The following is a 10,293-nucleotide window of genomic DNA, read 5'->3' as shown; positions in this document are numbered from 1 at the left end:
CTCCTTCCCATTCACAAAGACGGAATCACAGTTGTTGGAAACCTTTGGGGAAGGGGAGAGTCCTGAGATGCATCAGCAGGAAGAAGCCAAACAAAAAATCACAACAATGAGAGTTCATGAGCCACAAGAGCCTAGATTAACTAGACACCAAGACAACCAGAAGAATATGACTCATAGAGAAGCAATTTGTAGGTGCTAATTAGTGGCAGAGACTGATGAATAGACTCTTGAAAAGCCATTTTTTATTACTCATTGCTGACAAGACTATAAACATAATTTAATGGAGTTACATAACCTCTGTCACATTTTTTTGTGTTTTTTCTCCTTTACCTTAACTTTTTTGTGTACTCAACCCTCCAATAATCAAATCCCAGGTGCATCATATTTTATTCTTGTACCATATTTGAAGATACATTAAAGGTGGCCATATGTTACTAAAAAATTTCAATCTATGAAGAAGAGGACCCTTTCTGAAAAATCAAGGTACCTTTGCACCAAATTAAAAATCCTAATAGGCAAAATGCTCATGGAATACAATGGGAACATGGATGTAATTATTTTTGGCCCATTCAACAATTCTGCAGCACAGAAGTGAGTGTGTCGCATCCATCACAGCCTCTGACTCAGCACTCGGCCCTCTCTAATGTGCAGGCACTCATGAGTTAAGGATTAGACAAGTAAAGCCCCCATTTCACTTCCTCTCTCCTGGGCCACTGGGAAAATGTCTTCTGTGTGTCTAGGCTGGGAGGGGAAGGAGGGAGCAGGCAGCACTTCCTGAGCAGAAGACAGAGAATCCCACAATCGTCTCACCCAGAATCACACAACTGCAAGGGCCCATCGCCTCCTTTTGCAGATGAGGAAACTGAGGCCCAATGAGCTGACATGAATGGTTCAAGGTTGCACTACTTTTAGAGGTGCAGTTTCAGGCTCAGGATCCTAGCAGGGTTCCTCACCTCAGCAAATGCTCCTCACCTCAGCATCACACAGACCATACTGCAAACCATAAACTCAAGAGATTTTTTCTAGATGCTTCTTTTCCTTACTCAAATTTCTATTCACAGCTTCTAATCCAGAGGCACACAAGTCCAAATGTCTCCCGAACAGTTCAAGAGCAATGTCAGAGTATTAAGATAATCTTGCCAACTCCAGGCTCAAAGAAGAAGCCACCAAATTGTTGGAGACAAATTATCATCCCCCACCCCCCAAAAAAGGCACTTAAATGATGTACATCCATGTGGAAAAAGAAAAGATGAGCCTCCCATCCTTCAACAATTCCATTTTTAACTCAGGAGTTAACTTGAAGTGAAACCAAAGACCAAGCAGAAAATAACTAACAGGACACTTAAAACTCTGCCTGCATGCCCAGTCACAGAGAAGAATCTTGTTGTTTCCACTTTCTGCATCACAAATGTCTTTAGTTATTCAGTGCTCCATTTGGAAGACCTACGGAAGTGGTGTGTCACAGTGAGCTGATCTTACCTGAAGGCCTTTCCACATCCACGATGGTGACCTTCTTGGCATTTGGGCTTAGGTAGACATGACTGGTGCCTACTAGCTATCCAACCACATGTCAGCCCCTCAGCTCCAACACACCCATACACCTTCCTCTTTTCTAAGAGGACTAAGATTTTATTCAGATTTTCCACTGCCCTCCATGTAGCCATGTTCCTCCCAAAGCCAGTCATTATAATTCCACTCCCCGTGTCAGCAACTGGCTTAAGGATGGGCACGTAACACAATTCTGGCCAATGAGGCTTGAGAAGTCTACTGGGAACTCTGGGAAAAGACTCCTGGCTATAAAAAGTGAGGCACAGGAACAGTTGTCCCCCTTCTTCCCCTGGGGGTTGTCACATGGGAAATGATGCCTGGAATTAAGAGAACCAGGCTGACATAGCACAGCAGGACAAAGTGATGGAAGGAACCTGGTCCTGGATGACCTGAATGGGCCACTGGATTAGCCACCCTGGAACTGCCCTACTTTGAGACTTTTCTGTTGTTGTTAAAGCCATTTTGGGCCATGTTTTTATTTTGCTACTTGAATCTAAAGGCACCATGATGTAAGACCTCAACTCCAATGTCATGCCTCTGAAGCCACCCCGAGTCACTCCTAGTAGAAACCTGGCAGCCCCTCAGCTAGTCACCTCCAGCTGCATCACACTGTTTCATTTTATCTTGTTTATCACATGTGCTACTTAGGTACACTGCATTTACGACATCACTATAAACTTACACTATGTTACCTTCACGGTTCTTATTGCTTGTGTCACGACTTCCACTGAAGTAATTACACCAGCTTGCACTGTCTACAGTACGCTGTAGTGTTTACACTGTAGTATTTACCTCACGATACAGAGCACTCTCTGGAGGGTCCTGGTTGCATACTTGTTTCTTATCTCTTCCCCAACCAAAGGTGATCTGCTTGAGAACATGGCCCCTGCCTCCACTTACCTGCTGTCACTGGCTCCCAGCACAGCGTGAGGCACAGAAAGGGAGACTACATCACAGCCGTTTCCTCTGGGCCACATTCAGCCTGTGCCCCACAAGCCCAGAAGGGAAAGGCGGGGATTCAGACACGACCATGTGGTCAGTGGAGCAGGGAAGAGTTAGGGTCATTTTGTGTATCATGAGTGGAGCTGACTTGCCGAAGAAACTAAGAGCCAAACGCTAAGGAAGTTTAGGATTAAGAGCTGATAAATTTGAGACCTGTGGTAGAATGTGGCCTTTTTCCTAGAAATTGAGGTTTCTGTGTCTCACACCATGCTCTGTGTGTGTGTGTGTGTGTTTGTAAAGAGGGAGGGTGATGAGAGGACAAGAAAACAAATCCCACCATTCATCTCAATCATACCTTCGGCACTCTGTGATCCCCAAGAAGAATATCAAAAACCAAGTGCTGTGACTCCTCACAGAAGAAGGGCTGAGAACAGAAGCATGGGGACAGGAAACAGATGATTTTGCCGTGTTCACTTGTGAGCACGTGTGAGAGGGCTTGCACATGTCATCCTGGGGCCGACGGCTTTCGAGGTTAGTATTGTACTGTCAAATTACACACTGGCAGCTCCATTACTCTAGAGTAACAGGGGCAAAAAGGTGCTCTCCAGATGCAGGTATGTTTCCGCTGGGGACATCCTTTATTTCATTTTCTAGTTAGAAAAGCAGCACGAGTTTAACCTGTGCAGCAGTAGTCACCCCCGGAGCCTGCCACACCATAGATCCATCTGTCTGCACTGATTGAAAGCTGACCTGTTTTCCCTCTCCTAGTCTCAGAAATCTGCCTGTCTGGTAGAAAGAAGAAAAGCTAGAGAACCTGATAATACATTTCTCACAAATTCAAACACACACAAACAAAAAATAGTGAAATTCCATGTTCAGACAGGAAAAAGGAATTAAAACTATATAAAGAAAAAAGCCTTTGATATTTAACTGTCATCAGGATCAAGTATTTGTACTGTGTTTGAGACTCAGGAAGACAAAAAATGTGTTTTACCTTGAGTTTTCATACTTTGTAGATATATAAGGGAATGATAGTAGCTAACACCCAGTGAATGCTTACTATGTACCATGCATTGTTTTAAAATTTTATATAGATGGGAACAGGTGTAGCTCAGTGGCTGAGCACCTGCTTCACAAATACGAGGTCCTGGGCTCATTAGCCAGTATCTCCCAAAAAACAAAAAACAGAAATAAAAACTACATAGAGCTGCACCCACTAAATCCTTCAAATCACTCTGTATGTTAAGCTGTTTTGTCCGTACATTCCCAACGAGAAAACTAGCCCAGGAGAGGCTGCTCACACAGGACACACTGCTGGTAGAGGGCAGAGCAGGGATTTGAACTCAGGGCCCTGAATCCAGAATGTTCTCAAGCACTGCTTTACTACTCAATGTATGTTGGACAAAGAGAACACATGCCCTCTACAGTAGTACAGGCTGATTGGGAAGGTAAAGCCCTAAATGCACACTCTGGTTTGTGAATTTATCAGCCTTACTGGAGTATCATTTACATTCAGTAAACTGCATCCATTTAAACTGCACAGTTCAACTGAGTTTTGACAGTGTGTAACCCTTGAAAGCACCTCCTTAATCCAAATAGCACTTTGCCTCCATCCCAAAAGATCACTGGGTGTCTTTTCAGTCCATCCTTCCCTCTGCCCTGGCCAGGACAACCACTGACATGCTTTCTGCTACAACAGATTATGGTCTGCAATTCTGGAATCCCACCTAAACTCAATCTCAGGGTGCACTTTCAGGTCTGGCTTCCTTCACCAGCACCGTGGCATGAAGATTCGTCCACATTGTGGTGTGGATCAGTAGATGCTCCAGCCCTTCTCTTGGTCTCTCCCACCCAGAACAATGGAGGAGTCTCGACAGCAATTTAACCTGCAAATGCAGGTCCTCTCAGGGCCAAGGCCCCGAATCAGGAGAAATACCCTGTGCTGGTCACTTCTTTCAAGTTTGAATCCCTCTAAAATATTCCTGGTTTTGTTCACTCTCCAGAGTGTTTTATCCTGAGTTCATAGGTGACATCTGTGAAGAGCGTTTTTGGGCATTTACACTTCCGTAATGGAAGCATAAGTCGCCACCACATTTTTCCAAGTAGACCCCCAAGATCAGAAGAGGAGCCAGGAACGGCAGCGTGGGGCCACAGACTGGGGCCTCATGCCCACTCTTCCCATCCCCATGTCTGAGTGGGTCACTCCCCATGTCTCTGGTTCAGATGCCACATCTGGGAGCCTCAGTTGACCTAAACTTTCCAGCTCTGGCACTCCACCATCTAACACATTTGGAGGATTCAGAGGCTGAGCTCAAAGGCCCAGTGTGTGCTGGCACAAGGCAACCTTTCTCTGTCTTAGCTCCCTCAGCTGTAAGAGGAATCATTCATTCATTAAACACATATTTCTTTAATGCCAGCTGAGACTGCAGAATGGCCCTAGGTGTTAGGGATTGAGTGAGGAACACCAGAGCCCCTGTGTCCATGGAACAGACAGTCTAAAGGGGAGACAGGCAGGCTCTAAAGACACAAGTCGGCATATTGTAAACAATCAGATGGTGAGAAGGGTTAGGAAGAAAAACAAAGCCATGTAATAGAACAGGCAGTGGCGGAGGACACTACTGCCGTGAAAACGAGAGGTGCCACCCAAGTGGAGACCTGAACAAGGGAGGAGGTGAACATAGAAGAAATGCAGAAACATTCAAAGTGGAGGAAACAGGACGTGCAGAAGCCCTGACACAGGACCGTCCTTGCCACTTTCAAGGGCCAAGAGGGAGGGCAGATGGGCTGCAGGCACGTGGTAGGCGTGGGGCTCCCACCCACTGCCATGGAGGCTCTGGAGTCTGCACCCGCGGCAGGGAGGCCCCGGGCCGTGCTGCATCCGCACTGCTCCCAAGCTGTGTGCTCCCAAGTGAGCAGGAGGGTCGGGGCTGTTGGTCCGGCATGGAAATTTCCTACCTGATTTGGAGATTATTTTTCTTATTCTTTGATGTACCGCCTGTGAAATCATTCTTCAGTCTCTACCATCCTCCAGATCAGATTGCTAATCAAGAAGGATTTTTTATTTGCTGCTTCTGAGGGGAGACTTTTCCAGGGGCTGCCTTGTGTCACCATGTTGATGACATCACTACCATTCTCTGTAGAGCCCACTCCAATCAGGTGTTCGCCTCTGCTATTCCATTAATTCCCCTTTGTCAAGGTCACCAGGGTCTTCCAAGCCACCCTTTCCAACAGTCGACTTTCAGTCCTCACCTCCCTTCTCAGCAGCATTTAGTAGTCAGCCACTCTCCTGAAATACCTTTATCACTGGTCCTCTGTCTTGTGGCTTTCTTTCCACTAACAAATGGTCCCATGTTCTCAGTGTCTGTTTCTGGATTCTTTTACTCACTGCTCTCAGTGCTGGCCAAGTTCAAACTTAAACTTGGTCTCCTACTCAGTCTCGTGGCTTTAAATATTGATTCTAGGATAGCATAATCCAAACTTATTTCTTTACCTTGAACTTCTTTATATGAACTCCGTATGTGTGTATCCAACTTCTTAGTTAACATCTTTATTTGGATATACAATAAGCATTTCAAATTGAACATTTCTTAACTTGAACTCTTTATTCTTTCTCTTCACCAAACCTGCTGTTCCTACAGCTTTCCCTTATCTCAGCTATGGTGGCTTCAGACTTCTGGTTGCTCAGGTCAAAAATTGAGAAGTCACCCATGAATTTCCCTTCTCTCTCACATCCAGTGACCAATGGAATTGCACTGAGAGTTCAGAAATAGACCCTCACATCTACGGTTAACGGATTTTTGACAAGGCTGCCAAGTCTACTCAACTGGGAAAAAAACTCTCTTCAACAAACAGTGCTGGGAGAACTAGAAATCCTTATGTAACACAATGAAGACCCCGATCTCACACCATATACAAAAATTAACTCAAAACAGATCAAATACCTAAATATAAGAGCCACAACCATAAAACTCCTAGAAGAAAACACAAGGAAGCATCTTTAGGACCTCATGTTGTATAATGATTTCTTAGACTTTATACCCAAAGCAAAACTATAAATGAAAAATTAGATAAATGGGACCTCCCATTACAAACTTTTGTGCATCAAAGTACTTTATCATGAATGTGAAAAGACCACATATTTAGTAGGAGAAAATATGTGGAAACTGCATATCTGATAAGGGTTCAATATCCAGAACTTACATACAGAGATAGTACAACTCTACAACAAAAACACAAACAACCCAATTTAAAAATGGGCAAAAGACTTGAACAGACATTTCTCCAAAGAGGATACACAAATGGCTAAAAAGCACATGAAAAGGTATTCAACACCATTTCCTATTAGGGAAATGCAAATGAAAACCACAATGAGATGAAATTTCACACCCACTAGAATGGCTACTATTTTTTAAAAAAACAGAAAATAACAAGCACTGGAGAAGACGTGGAGAAAAAGGAACAGTCATCAATTGCTGGTGGCAGGGTAAAATGGTACAGCACACTGTGGAAGACAGTTTGGCAGTTCCTCAGAAAGCTGAGTAGAGAATTACCACATGACCCGACCATCCGGCTACTAGGTATATCCAGAAAAACTGAAAGCAGGGACATGAACAGATATTTGCACACCAAAGTTCATAGTGGCACTATTCACGAATGCCAAAAGATGGAAGCAATCCAAGTGTCTGTTCACCAGTGAATGGATAAACAAAACATGTTACATACATATAACGGAATATTATTCGGCCAGGAAAAGGAACCGAGTTCTGATCTATTGACAACATGGATGAACCATCACGTTGACTGAAATAAGCCAAACACAAAAAGACAAATACTATATGCTCTCACTAATAATCAGAATAAGGAAATTCATAAAGGTAGAATCTAGAAACAGGTTACTGGGGGCTGCACTGGGGGTAGGAAATGGGGAGTTAATGCTTAATTTGTATATAATTTCTATTTGGGTTGATGGTAATGTTTTGGAAATGGAAGGTGGTGACAGTAACACAACATTCTGGGTATAATTAATAGCACTGTATTTTATGCATGAATGTGGTTAAATGGGGAAGTTTTAGGGCATATATATGTTCCTAGAATGAAAATTAAAAGATTAAATATAGGACTGTACAATACAGCCCATATAAACAATGGGCTACAGTTAATACTACACTTATAAAAATATCCTTTCATGAATTGTAACAAATGTACCACACTAATGCAAGGTATTAATAATAGGGGTATGGGGTAAATGGAACTCTGTATTTTTCACATGATTTTTCTGTAAACCTTCTGTAAGCCTTCTCCAGTTTAAAAATTAAATAAAGGTAAAAAGAGAATGAGAGATGGGGAGATACAGATAACACAGGCAGCTTTTACAGGTAGATTTCCTGGAAAGGGGGGCAGAGAAATGAGAGAACAAATGATGATAGCTGCTGGAAAAGGTTGTCATAGGTGTTAAACGAGAGGACCTTCAAAAATCACTTAGCATATGCCAGCACATGGTGAGTACTCAAAAATAACACCTCTTAACTAAGATCACTCACAATGATCAGAAAACTAAGTAAATACAGCTGCCAAACAGGATGCCACCAGATCTGATGGCACTGGCCACACACTGGTACAGCAGTCAGGGAGCAAGTGTTTTTCCATGCTGATCATATGTCCCGTTTTTCTGTGCTAAGAAAACACAGGTTTACTCAGATAGTTTTCAGCTGGAATGGTTGTCTTACTCGGCCAGGGCTGCTATAATACAATAGCACAGACTGTTGGCTAAATCAGCAGGAAAGCGCTGCTCACAGCGTCTGAAATCAAGGTGTCTGCAGGCCAGGCCTGCTCCGAGGTCTGCTGGCAGCCTCCTGGCAGGTGGTCTCTGCCGTCATCATGTGGCCATCTGTCTCCCTCTGTCCTGGGGCTTCCACCTCTGTGCCCAGATTTCCTGCTTATCAGGACTCTGGTCACAGGGCTTAAGGCCCACCCTGGTTCAGTTTGCCTCATCTTAAGATCTGTGCCCATCTTGCTGGTCAAGTCTCCGTAATGAAGCTGGGCATCAGATTCACAGATAACCCCCAGCCATTTGTCCTCTAACTGCTTTGTGATTCCAAGTGTCTCCTATGAGGGATTTTGGTTTTCTGAGGTTGAAAATAAAATGAATTTCTAGGCTCTGAGCTCCCTAAAGACTGCAAGAGCAGAAGGACCAAAAGTGTGGAGGAGATTTTAAATTCCCAAGTGGGCTTTGATCATTTAGCTATAGTTAGTCACCAGGCGCTTAGCCGCTCTGCAGCTCCAGCGTGCCCCGACACAGGCTCTGAGTGCTGGCTTTCCTCCTGAGAAAGGGAGACCAGGGCAAGTCTGGGTCCCCTTCAGCTATGGGAGTCCCTCCCTCCCTCCCTCTCAGTATTACTCAGTATTTGACTCTTTTCACAGGGACGGTCTCAGGTCAAGCACCAGTTCCTTCCAAGAGGCCTTCCTATCCAAAGATCCCCTCGGTCACACCCAATCCTGACACTCTTTTTTTTCCTTTACAGAATTGCCAAGGTCTGAGATGGTCCTGTTTCATCTGCTGGCTTACCTATTTATTGTCCGTTTCTGCCCTGACAGCGAGGGCTTCCTCTCTCTTGTTGTCTGCTGTACCCCAGGGCCTGGCACCTGGTACCACTCAAGATGTATGTGCTAACAGTTTAGCCGCCTCGTTCCCCATTCACCCAGCAGGCAGTGTATCATGAGCATCACAAGGTCCCTGATTTTCCAATGATGTTGACTGGAGATGGTGACCTAGCCACTGCTTATCACAAAAGGGGAGCCCCGTGTTTCCTTCCAGCCACCGCTCAACAGGGGGTTCCCCAGCTGCCCTGTCACCCCAGCAGCCTTCAGGATTCTGGAGAGCACTTGGGGAGTTCTCTATTGCTTCCACTTCCGCGCCATTGCAGGGACGAGGACAGTGTGCGGAGACAAGGGGCACATCCACAACGATGTCACACTGACGCAGAAGCCTTCCCCTCCTTCTCACAAGAGCATGCCGCTTTTCCTTTGAAGTAGACTCCTTCGACCACCCCTGATGCCACCACTGGGGTGGGAAGAGAGTACTGGCCACACAGGGAATTCTTTTCTGATGGTGCAGAGATTGTCTGGGGGTGGGTAGGTGACTCAAAGTGGAATGAATGAGTCTCGGTACCCGGACTTTGTTGAAATTGCTGAGACAAGACGTTCTCTTTCTATTGGGAGGTTGACAGGTCACGAGCTCGAAGCTTCTGATGGCCATGGTGCCACCATAAGAGTGAGCCTGAAGAGAATCAAGTAAAAGGAAAGCAAATCTGAGAGGCACAGAGACATGGTCCTGACCATGCTGTGGAGGCACCTGGATCCAGCTGCACCTGAGCTGGTTTAGTTTCCGCCTACACCAGGCAGTGATTTTCTATTAAACCAGTTTGAACCTAATATATGCTACTTCATTGAAAAAAAATAGTGCTACCTCACTTGGACAGAACAGCCCTGTGTTCGTGGTGACGAAATTCACTCAGGTTAAAAATTAGATAAGAATCTCTAGACAGAGCAGTGCCCATCCCCAAGGGTTCCCAGAGGAAGCTAAGCTGTCACTGGCCAGATGCCATCCATCTGAGCCCTAAGCTTCTACCCCTTCCCACTGACAAACAAGCATTAAAATGCCACTTGCATAACTGTGTGTTTCTAGAACATTACTGAACTATACTTAATAAAACTGTTTGCCTATGAGCAAGAAATGGAACCTGAGTCTTAGCTTCTAATATCATCTGGCCTTCACCTGGCTCAAATCCATCATTTACATATAAA

Source organism: Dasypus novemcinctus, chromosome 6 (assembly GCF_030445035.2).
Source record: "Dasypus novemcinctus isolate mDasNov1 chromosome 6, mDasNov1.1.hap2, whole genome shotgun sequence".
Taxonomy (NCBI): domain Eukaryota; kingdom Metazoa; phylum Chordata; class Mammalia; order Cingulata; family Dasypodidae; genus Dasypus; species Dasypus novemcinctus.
This window is presented reverse-complemented; position numbering follows the sequence as displayed.